The following is a 5945-nucleotide window of genomic DNA, read 5'->3' as shown; positions in this document are numbered from 1 at the left end:
TTAGTAATGATCTTGAAGGTACAGGCAAACCTTATTAGTGAAAAGAATACGCTTGAATCACATTTAACCGAGAATTTATTGCCTGGAAATACAGGATAGAAAATGGAGCCACAGACTAGAGCAGTTCAGTAATATGGAGCCACACTCAAATTCGTTTTTAGAAGTGGATTAGTCTTATTTTTTGTGTGTTTAACAGGTTAGTGATGATCTTGAAGGTACAGGCAAACCTAATTAGTGAAAAGAATACGCTTGAATCACATTTAACCGAGAATTTATTGCCTGGAAATACAGGATAGAAAATGGAGCCACAGACTAGAGCAGTTCAGTAATATGGAGCCACACTCAAATTCGTTTTGAGAAGTGGATTAGTCTTATTTTTTGTGTGCTTAACAGGTTAGTGATGATCTTGAAGGTACAGACAAACCTTATTAGTGAAAAGAATATGCTTGAATCGCATTTTACCGAGAATTTATTGCCTGGAAATACAGGATAGAAAATGGAGCCACAGACTTGAGCAGTTCAGTAATATGGAGCCACACTCAAATTCTGTTATGAGGTGTGGATTAGTCTTATTTTTTGTGTGTTTAACAGGTTAGTGATGATCTTGAAGGTACAGGCAAACCTTATTAGTGAAAAGAATTCGCTTGAATCACATTTAACCGAGGTTCATATATAGGTTATAATATATATAGGTTCATAGTTTGTATATTTGAAAATCTCGTAATTCTCTACTTTTTAAGTTTGTTTTTAATAAATAAAAATATAAGATATCCCCCGAAAATAAGCCCTAGTGTTATTTTTCGGAAGAAAATTGAAATGAGACCCAGTCTTATTCTTGGGGAAACATGGTATATCTGTATATGGAGCCATGCTTGATTTCTGTTATGGAGATGATTTTGTATTTTTTTTTTTCATGGTTTTCAACAGGTTAGTAAAGATCTTCAAGTTACAGGTAACCATAATAGTATGAAATCATGTTTGACTGTCTGAAAAGTAAATACTTTGAAATTTGTTGCCGGGAAGTGCAGTTTAAAAAGTGGATTCATACAGCGAGGTGATTCGGGGACGCAATGTCTGAATGTTGTCGGAAGTGGAATAGTCATAGTTTTTATTTCATATAACAGGTTTGTAATGATGGTTAAGTTACTTTACAACAATAGTACCATAAGATTTGTTTCACTTTTTGGGGAATTAATGTTTTTTGTTCAGTATATATGCTGATATGAGTAATGATCGCAGTGAAACAGATACTATACGATAACTGAGGAATGTATACAAGAATTAGGCTGTGAGAAGCTGGTATCATATCAATTTGATCATAGATTATGAATATGAAAGCTAATTTGTAGTTTACATTTACCAGGTTGGGAAAAATATTTCAAGCTTATCTTACTCAAACTATTTATAAGTAATACTCATATCAGACTATACATTTTAGCCTAATATTACAATGTATATTATTTATTAGATAACATTAGCTGGCGCACTGGATTTTTCATTTGAGACTGGTTTTGGGGGAAGCTTTGATTCACACTTTTATATTCGTTAGTCATTCAAATGGTTTGAGTGGAGATTTAAGTATATATTTGTTTTTGAGATTGTTCTGCAATGTTTTACGGTTGTGACAAAGCTAGAAATACTTATTAATATTCCTTATATTTTTATATCCAACTGAAGCATGCATAACATATTTGTATTATATTCTTGTGATGATTACTACTACATACATAATTGGATCTGCTTTCAGGGATTGTTTAAATTGATAATGAAAACAGGAATCAAGCGAAAAAGTTTTTCCGAGAAGAACTATATTCCGAACGAGATTCCACTACAAAGATTAAATACTAAAATAGATGGAATAGTATGATGGTAAGATTTGGTATTATTTGCCTTGATCACATCATTGTAACAATAACTGTACAGATGAGACCTGAATACAATCTCCATGGTTAAATTTTTTTGTTCCAGTCAAGATTGTGTCTAATAGTCGAGTCTGAATTTTGTACATTTGTTTTCCTAAAATAACATTTGCAAGTTCTTTCACAATTTTTCTTGACTATTTGCTATTTTTATGCTGTATTTGGAAAAATTTCATTGTCAAGAGATGTTCTCGCAAGATGTTTTTTGCAAATGGTGTTCCCTATTAAGCACTCTTTTTTTTATAAAAGTGTAAGATGTGAATTTTTTGCCACTATTGGTTTCATTTTTAAATATCGCCTCAATCACTAAGCATTGTAAAGAAATACATGTAATGCCTAATATGTATTAATTGTATCACATGATAAAAAATTGTTCAGTATGGCTTTAACAAATAACATAATCTCAGGTGCTCACGTCGTAACGACATGCAAACAGTTGTCGCAGTTTCCATGTTATTGATTTTGCTTCTCCAAAACATCGCGTACATAAAACAATAGAATGACGTGGAATTGGCAAGTGTGGTATTATGATTGCTCGAAGATTTATTCAGATTCTACGTACCTCAATGTGAGTTTGACGTATTGTTTGTACTGAGCTTTATAGCAGGACATGCAACAATAAGTAAAAACAGAATAGAATATAAAAATTGGCCCATTCCATTTGTTTCCTAACTTAATGAGTTTTTGATAATGAAGTGATCTGCGATGTATACAAATCAGGGATGGACCAAGCAGTCTTTAGTCCAGGGGTTCTCAACCTGGGGTTCGCGAAAAGATTTCAGGGGGTACTTGGATGGCAGTCGAGTTTTTGCGTGTTGCTGTTTTTAATATCCTTTATTACTACCAGAGGAAAATGCGTGCCGATTGTAACTGGATGCCAATTGAAACATAGATTTTCCCTGATCTTGCGTTGTTGTGATTGTGACGTAAACAATGTGAAATTCACAGAAAATACAGCGTGCTGCGAGCACTGGAGAAAGTGATATCCTTATTGAAACTTGAAAGGGATTTCAAGAATTTATTAGTTAGGGCAATATTAGTAACAGGGAAATTAAATTTAGTTTTATCTGGTCAATAAATTATTGTTTCAACAAATTGTTAATCGATATATCACAACTTTGTTCGGTGTCACATTACTGGGGGTTCACGTTGATTGTTTCGTGCCTGGGGGGGGGGGGGGGGGGGGGGTATTTTGCAGAAAAAAGGTTGAGAACCCCTGGTCTAGTCGAATAAACACCATGTTTTATTGAATCTTCGTTAGATTTGGATTGAATAGTTGACAATGATAAAAATGATGTAATAATTCTATATGAAACCTACATACTTCCTTCTGTTAGATAAATTTCATCCCATATTGTTGCTAACAACCGTGCCATAAAACCCCACTCCCTAATATCACTACCATTTAATTTTACGTTTTACCTGTATTCTCAAAATGGTGTGCAGGATTAAAAAGTATTTATTGGTGAAATAGGTATTTTGATTCCCAGTACTGTAAAATAATAAACCACTCAAGTCATCAAGAATTTTAGCATAATTTTTTTGTTTTATAGCTTGGAGAGAAGAAATTATATCATGGTGTCTGCTATGATGACAACAATACGGACTCTATATAATTTTGGTTTTATATTGTGTAGGAGATACTCAACCTTACCAGTGTGGTTGCTAAAAACAAATTTGAAAAAATACCAAATTGAATTTTGCGAATTTTCCCTTGAATCTCTAAACCAGTTCCAGTCAAAAGAGTCTTACAATTTCCTTGCTTATGATTATCTAATATGCGTTTGTACTACTGTTACTTTTCCGATATATCTATGATGACTTATATTGAAAAAACAGTCTTATGATTGAACATTTATCCCTGATATTCATTACGCTGAATATAATTGAAGTAATTATCGGTAATAGGAAAGTCTTAAGATGCTAAAAAAAAGGACTCCCTCGGAGATGAATCTTATTTTAAAAAAGAGTATGTTGGAATCCTGCCAATCTGGTGTTTGCAATTTTTTTTTGCATATTTTTCAATAAATGAAACAGTTTTATCAACTGGTATGCATGGATCTTGTTTTCTGTTAGGGATAATGTATAACTGAGAAGAGTAGTCTTTTTTGCATGTTGAGTATTGGGATACTAGTGGTTGTGATAGCGTATACCAGCTACCGATATGTTGTGCCTGCAATTTGTATTACAAATCTAAAACATCTTAGCGTGTAAACCCCTGTCAATTGCCTATGCAATACAGGTAGAACTACACAATTTATCAGTACGGACTTCATTTAATAATAGCATTTGAGTCACTGGTGGAATTATTCCATGATCTATTAACCATGTATTGTATGAAAATAATTAAATAACACATATTCGCTAAAAAAAATTAACAATCACAAAAAGGTATGCAACAAGCAATAAATATAACTTATTTCACTGAGTTTTTTTTAACATATAGGCACCAGTTCACGCTACAGTAAAAAGACAATGAATGCGGGGAGGAATATAAATGTATATGTACGGTGACCAGTAGAAACACTACAATAATGTATCGCTCGCAATATACCCCCTCACATAAGTAATACATTGGGTGAGCGAACACGTACTACTTCTTTTATCAATACCTTTCCATCTGAAATATGTAGGCTTCAAACTTTACTTGAGGTTTTGTTTGCTTTCCCGATTCTATAATCAGTTACTTTATCATTTGTTTTTATCTATTATTTTCTATTCTATTGCTGATTATGGAGTCGGTACATTTGTAATGAGTAAGTGTTCGAATACAGCATTTTCCCTGGTTGTAACATACGATACGGTTCAATTGTACAAGTACCGGTACGGTACCGTACATGTCTTAACATTACCAGTTTCCACATCACTTATAAACAAAAATATAACTAAACAAATACGGATGTCTTAACATTACCATTGCGCTGGCCTGGCCCCGAATATTCTGAGGCCTGGCCCCATTTTCTCCGTGGCCTGGCCCCATTTTCTCTGTGGCCTGGCCCCTTTTGTGTGGCCTGGCTCCAAAGCCACAAAAAAGTTATCACCCCTGTTGAAGCGTCAGGTTCGGATACGCCCGCCATTGCATCTTTTATTAGTTTGCATCAATGTTCCCTCTAATTTTTTGTAGTATGTGTGCGCAGCAATTTTGGTGTGTGCGCACTTTTTTTGAAACGACTAGTATTTGTGTAAAAGCCAATGTAGAAATTTTGGCATTCGAACCGGGTAATGGGTGGGCCAACAACAAACTTTCTCAACCTGCCAACCGAGAACATTAGTACATTACATCGAAATACGTCTGTGCGCAGTAAATCTATGCGTGTGCGCAGCCTCTGAATGCTGTGTGCGCGCGCACACTTCAGAGGGAGCACTGGTCTGCATGGGGTCGCAGATACTGCGGGGAATAAGTATGTGCGAGAGGAATACTGGACTCCGCCACCGCCATAGGGTGTGTTACGTAACAGATGGTGAGGTTATGGCTTTCTCTATTATTAAACAAAATACCTGGCTAACTAATCCCATACCCGACATAGACTGGTAATCGGACGAGAGGCCGTGGGTCCCCATATGATTAAGTCGTATTATTGGTTTTCCTCTCCCTCTGTGAAATATGTAAATACCATCCTCATCTATGAGTTTGTCCAATTATATGGCGACCATGGTCTCCCGTCCGATTACCAGTCCAGATAGTGAACATGTTGTTTGTCTCGGATGTGGAACCGTAAGTCTTGTGGGTCTGAAAAGCATGAAAAATGGCTATGTATTATATAGAAAAATGTCGTTTTTACATTTCAAAAGGAGGTTCCGGCCCACAAAGGCAAACATAAAAAGAGAGAAGCAGGAGAAGAGTGCAGCAGAGCGTGCTATCTTGTTCTCTGAGTTGGCGACTGTGATATTTTTTCTATTTCTTTGTGACCTAATAAGGGATGAATTATTGGGTAACAGACATGTCGATATTCGCGACGAAATAGATTTACTATTTGACGACGCCATCTGTAGTAAACAATATGGCGATATCATGTTATCATTGCC

General features: G+C 35.3%; 1 long non-coding RNA gene across 1 annotated transcript; it reads left to right on the top strand.

Annotated features, from left to right (window-relative positions):
- The first annotated feature begins 412 nt into the window (after positions 1-412).
- Positions 413-3961, top strand: LOC144422767 (uncharacterized). Its single transcript, XR_013475374.1, has 5 exons — positions 413-556; positions 928-1124; positions 1748-1869; positions 2327-2487; positions 3473-3961. It is a non-coding gene; the product is annotated as an uncharacterized LOC144422767 (long non-coding RNA).
- The last annotated feature ends 1984 nt before the right edge of the window (positions 3962-5945 follow it).

Source organism: Styela clava, chromosome 5 (assembly GCF_964204865.1).
Source record: "Styela clava chromosome 5, kaStyClav1.hap1.2, whole genome shotgun sequence".
Classification (NCBI taxonomy): domain Eukaryota; kingdom Metazoa; phylum Chordata; class Ascidiacea; order Stolidobranchia; family Styelidae; genus Styela; species Styela clava.
The sequence above is the reverse complement of the archived record's forward strand: the minus strand, read 5'-3'. Positions and strand labels throughout refer to the sequence as shown.